Source organism: Ruditapes philippinarum, unplaced genomic scaffold (assembly GCF_026571515.1).
Source record: "Ruditapes philippinarum isolate M1 unplaced genomic scaffold, ASM2657151v2 ctg186_1_1_1_1, whole genome shotgun sequence".
In the NCBI taxonomy this organism is placed as follows: Eukaryota; Metazoa; Mollusca; class Bivalvia; order Venerida; family Veneridae; genus Ruditapes; species Ruditapes philippinarum.
The window spans coordinates 163,882-176,670 of NW_026860931.1; the positions used below are offsets into that span (position 1 = coordinate 163,882).

The 12,789-nt window shown below is 31.7% G+C and overlaps 1 protein-coding gene across 10 annotated transcripts in view; it reads left to right on the top strand.

The window, feature by feature from the left end:
- Positions 1-12,789, top strand: part of LOC132713953 (sickle tail protein-like) — a 155,366-nt gene that overhangs the window by 75,795 nt on the left and 66,782 nt on the right. The window contains exon 1 of one of the 10 annotated variants that reach the window (XM_060696667.1): positions 4,218-4,477. The exons of 7 other annotated variants lie outside the window; for them this stretch is intronic. The gene's annotated coding sequence lies outside the window, so the exon portion shown is untranslated. Of the gene's footprint in view, positions 1-4,217; positions 4,478-12,789 lie in introns of those variants that run through there. 2 more of the 10 variants (XM_060696664.1, XM_060696665.1) reach the window with 2 other exon arrangements.

The window sequence follows — 12,789 nt, forward strand, 5'->3', positions numbered from 1 at the left end:
ATTTTGACAGAATTATGCCCCTTTTTCGACTTAGAATTTACGTTAAAGTTTTTGTAATAGTTCAAATATTTTCAAAGTCCATTGACATATGGCTTTGAAACTTTACACACTTGTTCACCATCATGACCCCAACCTGTAAACAGGAGGAGGTAACTCTATCAAGCATTTTGACAGAATTATGCCCCTTTTTAGCTCGACTATTCGATAAGAATAAGTAGAGCTATTGCAGTCACCCGAGCGTCGGCGTCGGCGTAACCACTTATGTTAAAGTTTTTGTAATAGTTCAAATATTTTCAAAGTCCATTGACATATGGCTTTGAAACTTTGCACACTTGTTCACCATCATGACCCCAACCTGTAGACAGGAGGAGGTAATTCTATCAAGCATTTTGACAGAATTATGCCCCTTTATCGACTTAGAATTTACGTTAAAGTTTTTGTAATAGTTCAAATATTTTCAAAGTCCATTGACATATGGCTTTGAAACTTTGTACACTTGTTCACACATCATAACCCAACCTGTAGACAGGAGGAGGTAACTCTATCAAGTATTTTGACAGAATTATGCCCCTTTTTTTTCTAAGTTTTGACTTAGAACTTAGAGAAACTTTCAAGCGCCCCTTTTAAAGTTAAAGTTTTTGTAATAGTTCAAATATTTTCAAAGTCCATTGACATATGGCTTTGAAACTTTGCACACTTGTTCACATCATGACCCCAACCTGTAGACAGGAGGAGGTAACTCTATCAAGCATTTTGACAGAATTATGCCCCTTTTTCGACTTAGAATTTACGTTAAAGTTTTTGTAATAGTTCAAATATTTTCAAAGTCCATAGACATATGGCTTTGAAACTTTGCACACTTGTTCAACATCATGACCCCAACCTGTAAACAGGAGGAGGTAACTCTATCAAGCATTTTGACAGAATTATGCCCCTTTTTCGACTTAGAATTTACGTTAAAGTTTTTGTAATAGTTCAAATATTTCAAAGTGCATTTATGGCTTGAAACTTTGCACACTTGTTCACCATCATGACCCAACCTGTAAACAGGAGGAGTAACTGTATCAGCATTTTTTTTACTATCAAGCACTAAGAATAGTCGAGCATGCTGTCCTACCGACAGCTCTTGTTCGACTTAGAATTTACGTTAAAGTTTTTGTAATAGTTCAAATATTTTCAAAGTCCATTGACATATGGCTTTGAAACTTTGCACACTTGTTCACCATCATGACCCCAACCTGTAAACAGGAGGAGGTAACTCTATTAAGCATTTTGACAGAATTATGCCCCTTTTTCGACTTAGAATTTACGTTAAAGTTTTTGTAATAGTTCAAATATTTTCAAAGTCCATTGACATATGGCTTTGAAACTTTACACACTTGTTCACCATCATGACCCCAATTTGGAAACAGGAGGAGGTAACTCTATCAAGCATTTTGACAGAATTATGCCCCTTTTTCAACTTAGAATTTACGTTAAAGTTTTTGTAATAGTTCAAATATTTTCAAAGTCCATTGACATATGGCTTTGAAACTTTGCACACTTGTTCACCATCATAACCCCAACCTGTAAACAGGAGGAGGTAACTCTATCAAGCATTTTGACAGAATTATGCCCCTTTTTCGACTTAGAATTTACGTTAAAGTTTTTGTAATAGTTCAAATATTTTCAAAGTCCATTGACATATGGCTTTGAAACTTTGCACACTTGTTCACCATCATGACCCCAACCTGGAAACAGGAGGAGGTAACTCTATCAAGCATTTTGACAGAGTTATGCCCCTTTTTCGACTTAGAATTTCCGTTAAAGTTTTTGTAATAGTTCAAATATTTTCAAAGTGCATTGACATATGGCTTTGAAACTTTGCACACTTGTTCACCATCATGACCCCAACCTGTAAACAGGAGGAGGTAACTCTATCAAGCATTTTGACAGAATTATGCCCCTTTTTCAACTTAGAATTTACGTTAAAGTTTTTGTAATAGTTCAAATATTTTCAAAGTCCATTGACATATGGCTTTGAAACTTTGCACACTTGTTCACCATCATGACCCCAACCTGTAAACAGGAGGAGGTAACTCTATCAAGCATTTTTTTTACTATCAAGCACTAAGAATAGTCGAGCGTTGCTGTCCTACCGACAGCTCTTGTTAATAATGATTTTTCTTATGGAAAAATGGGTCAACAAATGATTTATAATTTGGTTTATACAGAATTTATTTTAGTTCGATTGTGTAGGAAGCTAAACGCTTATAGACACACTTTCGAATCCGTTCCTGGAACCAACCAGTACTGAGCAATGAGTGTAAAGTTTCTTGCTCAAGGAAACAACGACTTGCCCCTGACGGGGTTTAAACCCATGCGGCTAGCAATCATGAGATTACTAGTCCGACGCGTTAACCACTCGGCCATGCCACCACAAATTTTTTTTCATATACAATTTTCTAAGAGATAAGGAAATGTTTCAGACAGTTAACAGGTAGATTACAACAATGTATAATAATATCATGATGGTAAATGTCATTAAACTTTCCCACCTTGAGCTTTATCACTGATTGTCTAAAGTTTAATCTTTTTTCATATTGATTATCGAGCCTGTTAGCAAACTAAACTAATATTAGTAATCACTTGCCAGCGATCAATGATCAAGGATATGCATAATTACATTTACACCTTTATTAATTACAGCTGTGTCAAAGTAAAACTCGCCAATGCATTTAATTACAAAATTTGCATGCAGTTTAAAAGGCTAACTGGATTTATTTGATTTTTTCAGTGTTGGACATATTTACATCTTCATTTATGACTTTGATTTGTATGATTTATAACAGAAATTATAACGATTTGTACTTTAATCATGTAAACAATTTTAGTATTAGCTTTTCATTTATTTGTATATGAAATAAATTTGTATTTAATAAAGGACTTTTCTGTTATGAAAGGTCCTGATATTTTGTATGTTGTTGTTATTGTTTTTCTTTTCACTTTATATGATATGTTGTCCTAGAAGGTAAAATGTTCTATTGTTAGTGTAAAGATGTAGTAGATAAAATTATTGAATTAGTATTAGTGGAATTGCTGAAATATATGTTTAGATTAGGGGAATTAGTTTACTTTTATCTAATGTTTCATCATACTGGACAGTAGAGTAATCTCTGACCTTTTAATACCTGTCAGATTAGGCTAACTTGTAACTTTTGTTTGGTTTTCAGGGTTTCCTTTTCACATTAGTTTATTAGCTTGCCATATATAATTATTTACCTCTTTTGTTTCTAAAAGAAAAACTTCCACAGAAAAAGTAGAACTATTTTGCCATGATTGTTTATTAGAAGGAAGATTTCTTAACTATCATGGCTATAATTATGAAACATGTAATACTTGATTATCATTTCAAGGCACAATTTTAGCACAAAAGACATTAATCAGAAAGCAATTCTTTACGAGTAATGCCACATTTAAACTATAAATACTTATAGGAATTGGTTGACCTTTACAGACAGGTTTAAACACCGCATGCCGTGCCATGTGCGAGTGCTTTTGTTACAGCAATGTATTTAGCAGCTGACTTAGTCAATGATAGTTTTAGTTGTCCAGTTTGTTCATTTGTTTGCATTGTTGTGTGACTGCATGATTTTGCATGCAGAATAGAAGACTTACTGGATTTACTGGACTTAAAGTAATGGTGGATGTATTTTACATCTACTTTAATAACTTTCCTCTGTATGATTTAAAGGATAAGAAATAAAGCAGCATGCAAATACTGTACTTAAGGCATTAATCTTTGAAACTTCTTTGGTATAAGATTCTCATTGATTTGTATATTGAATAATGAAAGTTTCCTTTATAAAGGGTCTTGATATTTTGATCAATTGTATTGAATTGAAAATAGAATATAAATGATATAAAGAAAAAAGAATACAAATAATACTGTATGATATAAGTAGAATGAAAATGAAATAAGGGATATTGATTATTCCATCAATTAAAAGATAACACCAATATTATGATAGTGTGTTACTATATATAGAAACTACATTGGAACTGGTGACTGTTTGACAAGTACATGGTGATTTGAAGATAACGATTTTTAACATGTATGTTTTATCATATCAACACTGTGACATGATCTTTATCATTTATTACAACAGATATTTTTTTTCTACTCTGACATAATGCCTTTAAGGAGTGTTTTAGAAAATAAAGGAATCATTGGAAATGTAGTTAAAATCAGTTTATGTACACTTTGTCGAGGGAATGTAAACAGAAATGTACTGGACTTGGAGAAGAAAGTGTTTAAAACCATTTATTGATCAATGTGAAAAATATATATGTGAAAATATAGGAAATATATATGAAAAAGAGAATATTTTTGGATTTGAGTAAAGGTGTGATCTGCTTACTTGGATTTTTAACAAAGGAGTATTGTGTTTGGTTTATAATATTTTCCCAATCAGAATGTAATTATTAATTAGAATTGGTAGGTTGTTGTTCTATTTCAGAATATTTCCAATGTATAAATCTATAAAATATTAATTACTGGAGTTTTGATTTATCTTTTTAATATCTACAGGATAGGAATGGAAGAAAATCTATTTATTTTTTACCATTAATTATCATGAAATAAAAATCCTCCCATTTATTACCTGATTTCCTGTCAGCAAGTGCTCCCTTAATTGACCCCTTGTGACTTGAGGCTACATCAAAAACGAATAAATTCTTTGTCAGGTTTTATTATCAAGGCCAATCAGCCCAGGGGTCAAGTAAATTCAGGGTCTAAGAACATAAATAAAGATGGGGTCATTTCTACAAGGTTAATATTTGTTTTATTACTTGTGTTTACTGATGATTTTAGATGGGGGTGTGTTGTAAAAATTAAAGGATAAAGTCTTTTTAGATTTTACCTCCCTGGAATATGATAGAAAGAAATTTGCTGTGTTGGATATAAACTTTTAGTTTTAGGAAGGAGTGATAAATTCTTTTTTTTTGTTTTTTTCTGGATACATGCAAACTGGGACATATGTCCCAGATGCAAATGATGTATAGTACATGTGTATATAAAATAATGTAACTGTGAGTAAATAAACATGTTGAATTATCTATATTAACTCTGTACAGACATAATTTAATTTAGTACACAATTTGTGAAACTTAAAATATAATTTGTGTTTATGATACACATTTATATATCGCTATAATGACCAAATATTTTACTGGACGTAAAGGTTTCTTTTTCCAGTCTACAACTTTGTAGCATGATTTACAAGGCAATAAAAACATTTATATTATACCTAGGGTGTAATATTAGATAATGGTTACTTACAAGAGGATGTTACAAAGGCATGTTTGTGCTGTGTTTGAGGATGAAACATACCTTGGTTACGTATTTTGTCAAAATGTATCAGAGTTCACATTTATTCTCATGTCAGCTCATGCAATACTTTAAATAATTATTTGAGTAATTTATTTTGACATAAGTTTTTCAATAGTTCCTTATATTAATCATCATTCTGATGTATTATAATGAACTTGCCCTAATATAGTGTTATTGTAGTAGTATCTTGATCTGGAACTGCCGGGGATTTTACTTGATTTGGAACTTGTGAGGATTGTACTTGATCTGGAACTCTCGGGAATTGTTCTTAGTTTAGTTTTTAGTTTGACTGTGTTGAAAGGTTATTGAAACACTCTCAAGTTTGTTCCTGTATTATGTACTAAGCAATGAATTAAAAATTTCTTGCTCAAGGGAACAACGGCTTGCCCCTGAAGGGATCTGATCCCATGTGGCCAGCAATCCTTAAATTACTAGTCTGATGGGTTAACCACTTGGCCACACCGCCACTATGGATTGCATTTAATTGGATTGCATTTAAACTCCCGGATATTGTATTTTATCAGGAACTCGTGATGATTGTAATTAATCTGGAACTTCCGTGAATTGTATTTTATCTGGAACTCCCGGGTATTCACTATTGTACTTTATCTGGAACTCCCGCGTATTGTACTTTATCTGGAACTCCCCCGTATTGTACTTTATCTGGAACTCCCTCATATTGTACTTTATCTGGAACTCCCTCATATTGTACTTTATCTGGAACTCCCGCGTATTGTACTTTATCTGGAACTCCCTCATATTGTACTTTATCTGGAACTCCCTCATATTGAACTTTATCTGGAACTTCCTGGTATTGTACTTTATCTGGAACTCCCTCATATTGTACTTTATCTGGAACTCCCTCATATTGTACTTGATCTGGAACCCCCTCATATTGTACTTTATCTGGAACTTCTGGGTATTGTACTTTATCTGGAACTCCCTCATATTGTGCTTTATCTTGAACTCCCTCATATTGTACTTTATCTGGAACTCCCTCATATTGTACTTTATCTGGAACTCCCTCATATTGTACTTTATCTGGAACTCCCTCATATTGTACTTTATCTGGAACTTCCGGGTATTGTACTTTATCTGGAACTTCCGGGTATTGTACTTTATCTGGAGCTCCCGGATATTGTATTTTATCAGGAACTCGTGATCATTGTAATTAATCTGGAACTTCCGTGAATTGTATTTGATCTGGAACTCCCGGGTATTGTACTTTATCTGGAACTCCCGCGTATTGTACTTTATCTGGAACTCCCTCATATTGTACTTTATCTGGAACTCCCTCATATTGTACTTTATCTGGAACTCCCTCATATTGTACTTTATCTGGAACTTCCGGGTATTGTACTTTATCTGGAACTCCCTCATATTGTACTTTATCTGGAACTCCCTCATATTGTACTTTATCTGGAACTCCCTCATATTGTACTTTATCTGGAACTCCCTCATATTGTACTTTATCTGGAACTTCCGGGTATTGTACTTTATCTGGAACTCCCTCATATTGTACTTTATCTGGAACTTCCTCATATTGTACTTTATCTGGAACTCCCACATATTGTACTTTATCTGGAACTCCCGCATATTGTACTTTATCTGGAACTCCCCCTTATTGTACTTGCTCTGGAACTCCCCCGTATTGTACTTTATCTTGAACTCCCGGACATAATGTAGTAAATCTTGAACCCTCAGGGATTGTACTTGATCTGGAACTCCAACAGATTGTACTTCATCTGGGACTTCTGTGGATTGTATTTTATCTCAAACTCCTGCGGATTGTATTTGATCTCAAACTCCTGTGGATTGTATTTGATCTCAAACTCCCATGGATTGTATTTGATCTCAAACTCCCGCGGATTGTATTTGATCTCAAACTCCTGTGGATTGTATTTGATCTCAAACTCCTGTGGATTGTATTTGATCTCAAACTCCTGCGGATTGTATTTGATCTCAAACTCCCATGGATTGTGTTTGATCTCAAACTCCTGCGGATTGTATTTGATCTCAAACTCCCATGGATTGTATTTGATCTCAAACTCCTGTGGATTGAATTTGATCTCAAACTCCCGCGGATTGTATTTGATCTCAAACTCCCGCGGATTATATTTGATCTCAAACTCCTGTGGATTGTATTTGATCTCAAACTCCCGTGGATTGTATTTGATCTCAAACTCCCATGGATTGTGTTTGATCTCAAACTCCTGCGGATTGTATTTGATCTCAAACTCCCATGGATTGTATTTGATCTCAAACTCCCGCGGATTATATTTGATCTCAAACTCCCGCGGATTATATTTGATCTCAAACTCCCATGGATCATTCCTAGTTGTGCAAATCACCGGGACTTTCACCTTTGCTGCATAAAATGGCCTCCAGAGCTATAAATATAATATTCTTGTCCAGCTTTCACAGGAGTGATCAGTACCATACCTAGCTTTGAGAGACATATTATTGTGACAAAAACCTATTCTAGTTTTTGACAGTATGTACGAAAAAGAAAGGTCTAATACAAAAATCGGCAGCGGAAATAATCTCAGCTTGAATAAATAGAGTAAGCCCTTGATTAGGTGGGAAATTTCCACATTCGCTGAGTTTCTGAATGCACTAGTGAAAGCAAAATTTTAGCTTGAAATGAATTTCACTCAGAAGAGGAAAAAAATATAGACTGAAAATAATTCTATAAAAGGTATTTCACATTATTTTTTTGGAAGAATTGTAGTTTTCAATCTGAAGTAACCAATAAAAAAACTTGTTGCCATGGTTATGGTTACTATAAATCTAAATTAATCTAGATAATTTCGTTAATAGATGTGTAATCTTGTTTAAGTCATTCTCAGTGAGGAAGCCATCCAAATTACTTTAAGACACAAAAATGGTCGAACACTGATCATTTTACACCACACTTTGCCTCTCACTGGAAGCTGTGTAACTGACAGACAGTGATTACAATATGACTGTAAGAGAGAAAATAACATCCAGTGTCTCTAATTCAGCACATAAGCATTGGACCGAGTTGCAGGTCGTAAATTGTTTTCATTAAAATTACTGGTCATAGTCGTACATTAAAAATTCTTTACTTTAGTATGAAAAAAGTTATGCACCCTCCTTGTTATTTTTGTGAAATATTGTTTACGTATTCAGAAAAAAGTTGTTACAGTCATATGTCAAAAGTTGTTTACCCATGTTAACAACTGGTTGTTTACCAAGGTAATCTAATGGTCACATAAGTATGTCAAAAAATTGTTTACCCATGTAAACTGGTGGTCAGTTGTCAGTTGTCTGGCATTGATGAAACTTTACAGGAATAATCCTTTGGTATAAATTAGTCAAATGGTTAGGGTTCGCTGAACAAGATGACGTCAGAGCTAAAAATACAAATACCTTAAAATGACATCTCTACCACTAAGAAGATTTTAATGATCCTAAGATAGTTCTTCGCTAAATTTACTAAAATTGTTCAGGTATGGCAAACAAACCTGAAGCGACATTTCCCCCTTCTATCACTTGGTAGATTTTGATGTAAATGTACAGCAATGATCATTAGGTATTCGTAGTCCTAAATTGCTCAAATTGAACAAGGAATATTCTGTTAGTTCAATGTTGTCCATGTAAACCATATCGTAAGATGAGCAGTTAAAGGCCAACATGGCCGTCTTGTTCAGGTTTACATATCCTCATTTCTATAGTCACAATGATTGATAGATAATTTGGTTCATCAAATGTTCTCACCTTTTCTTTTTTAGCTTTGTCCTGTCCAAGAAAAAGTCAAGCTATTATGATTGTTATGGCACCGTTGTCATTGTAGTTGTCATTGTAGTTGTCATTGTAGTTGTGCAAAAACTTTAGTCTTTAATGTTACCTGTTATTTTAACATTTCAAAAAGATATCAACATGAAACTTGGAGTGACAGTGTGCAGTTGTTAGACAAGGGGCATAATTCTTAAAGCAATATTTTTGGAGTTATTCCATTTAGAATTTTTAATAGACAAGCGTTAATTAACACTGAATTCTGTGCTATTGTTTAAATTTACAATAATTGTAGGAGAAGGAAAGGACATTTTGGCATTTTTGGATGAATAGAAATGATATTTTAGGCATTTCCTGACTAAAACACTTTTGTTTTTATTTCCTGGTAATTGTATTTTTGACCTCTCTTTAGCCTACTCATTATCTGTGAAGTCAGGGCTGGACTTATTATTAAGGTCATTGTGCTGACCACAGTGAAAAAAGCATTGTATATATATGACATAAATAGACATAAGATTATTCACAACTGTTACTGTTTAGCATAAAATCATCAACTATATGTTGGTAATAAAAGCACTGCACTTGAAAATATTTGCACTTGAATTTCTCTGTCAGGTTCATTGAGATTTTGTAGAAAACTGTGAGTATTCAGTAGCCTTTTAATAATTTTGTAAAATATAACTTATTTCTTGAGAATATAAAGTAATTTGTGAAGAATATAAATTAATTTATATATAAAATAAAGTAATTTGTGTAGAATATGAATTAGTTTGTATATAAAATAAAGTAATTTGTGTAGAATATGAATTAATTTATATATAAAATAAAGTAATTTGTGTAGAATATGAATTAATTTGTATATAAAATAAAGTAATTTGTGTAGAATATGAATTAATTTGTATATAGAATAAAGTAATTTGTGTAGAATATGAATTAGTTTGTATATAAAATAAAGTAATTTGTGTAGAATATGAATTAATTTATATATAAAATAAAGTAATTTGTGTAGAATATGAATTAATTTGTATATAAAATAAAGTAATTTGTGTAGAATATGAATTAATTTGTATATAAAATAAAGTAATTTGTGTAGAATATGAATTAATTTGTATATAGAATAAAGTAATTTGTGTAGAATATGAATTAATTTATATATAAAATAAAGTAATTTGTGTAGAATATGAATTAATTTGTATATAAAATAAAGTAATTTGTGTAGAATATGAATTAGTTTGTATATAAAATAAAGTAATTTGTGTAGAATATGAATTAGTTTGTATATAACATAAGGTAATTTGTGTAGAATATAAATTAATTTCTTTCAACTTGGCCTGTTGGATATTCTAACATTTCATGTCATAAAATTTGTTTATGTTTTTATATTGATCAATCTATAACTACATATGTATTCATGATATTTGGCCATAAATTCCACATGGGATTTTTATATAACCAGAATACCATATTTACTCCAAATAAAACACCAAATTATATAATTATAATTATGCAAGTTCATTATTAGTCAATTTCATTTTATTTTAGCTAGTCAAGAAAAATAAATAAACAACAAAAAAAAATTAAAATGAAATAGAAATCAAAATGACAACACTATGAGGGAAATAAAGGAGAGTTATTTCAAATTACTGAGAAAGATGTCATTTATTTTCGATATAGTAGAAAACCAGAAAATATTTTTGTCTGATTATGAAACTCAGTATTTTTAATCACCTCTGAAGTTTTCCTGGTGATAAAAAGGCCTTTATAGTAGCACTTTGATTTCATATTAGACAATAAAATACATTACTCTTTAAGACATTTTACCAACAGAATAAATGATGTTTCTTTAATTTCTCATTGGAAGAATATCAAAGTTCTATTGAAGAATAAAAGAATTAAAGAAAAATTAATTAAGTACACATGATCAAATCTTTCGCAACAAATTGTTGTATTTTGCATTTTGTACAACGTTGCTACAGATACTGATGTTGTTAGTGTTGTTTTGTCTGAGGAGAGCATTTTAACCTTGGTTATATTAAAATAGATTTTCAATATTCATGTATTAAAGCAGCAGATCAAATACTAATTTTCATAAATTTTTTGAAAATGTATTTGTAAGTATTATGTTGTGAAGTCCACCTGCCAGACCCACTTAGATGTTACAAGTCAAAGGTAAAGGTCACTAGGGTAAAGGATCCCCTTAATTAAGGGCATTGTATTTCTTTGAAAAATAAACATCTTATGGCATAATGAATTAAAGAGAAAATATTTTGTAAAACTGGGGCATTTATTGCACCAAGCATGGTATATCAGATACATATTATGGTGTTATTTCAGCAGTTTTTATTTGCTAGCTAAAGTTGAGAGAAGATTTTCTAGGATATTGTGGGGATGGTCAAACTTATTTATTCAGATGACTGCATTTACTTGTCAATAAGCCACTGGATTAGCTGCTCATTATTGTGGCAGCATTATCTACATTACTAGACATATATAAAACAAATAGCACTACAAGTAAGAGAACAATAGACACAGAGAGGAACCTGTTAATTGATGATTGTTAGTGTATATTTGTAGGGACAAAAATAGGAGAAAATATTGAAGAACACAGTGCTTTTTGTTTTTTTTTAGATACAGAAATAACAACATGGAGTAAGCTAAGTGATAATTGTGTATCAATATACAGGAACAAAATGTGCTTGAAAGGTTTCCCCTAGGGTAAATTTTGTACTTTTACATGAAAATGTAAGGAATATATAAAGTATACTTTAACATGAAAATAAAAGGAAAACTATTCTATTACCTGGCTTGTATGTAAAAATACTTTTAGGGCGAAATAATAAATTTTAAGGCGAAATTATAATTTTTAATATGGAAATATAAAGAAATTATGAAAATATGTCATGAACAGAGGTGTGACCATGCACCATTTCTTATTCCTTCCAGACATGTTAAAGGGAGAGATGGAAAGTAAAACCTATTTTTATATTTTTATGATACTTAGCTTAATATATTTTTTCTTTTTTTGTAAAGATTAGTTCATATATCAAGGTGCTATTATGATTTTTTAGCTATAATCATTTTCATGACAAAATAAACATGGTGCTTTATGACCATTAGACAAGAAATAATAGGAAACCTCTATTATCTTTCTGTGATAGCTTAATCAAATATGGCCGTAAATCAGGATTTTCTTGTCAACTTTTCCTGCTGCTAGTATTATAAGATTCTCACTTTTCTAAAATAAAATGATACTGACATTGAAAATAATGATCTTCTCTCATTTTCTCGCATGATAAATAATTCATATAGTACCTATAGTTGGCGATTTGGGTCAACAGCAGAAGTATTGAGATTCTGCTATGTTTAGGACTACTGTTCAAATTTTTCTGAAATTGTTGTTTGAGTATGGAAATGGAGGTTTAATTATATCAAAGTAAACAGACTTGTTTGCTTGTCATGGATAGAAAAAAACAGTGTTGAAAATTTAAGGTAGATGTTCTAATTTAAACAAACACATATCACATGTTTGTTGTTTTGAATAAGCAAGTGACATGTGAACAATCTGATAATTAGTTTGGCACATGTTTTTTTCCATCATTATAGATTAGGTTCAATATGATTCTAACTATGTTTACATTACCATCAAAGAGAAAACAGTT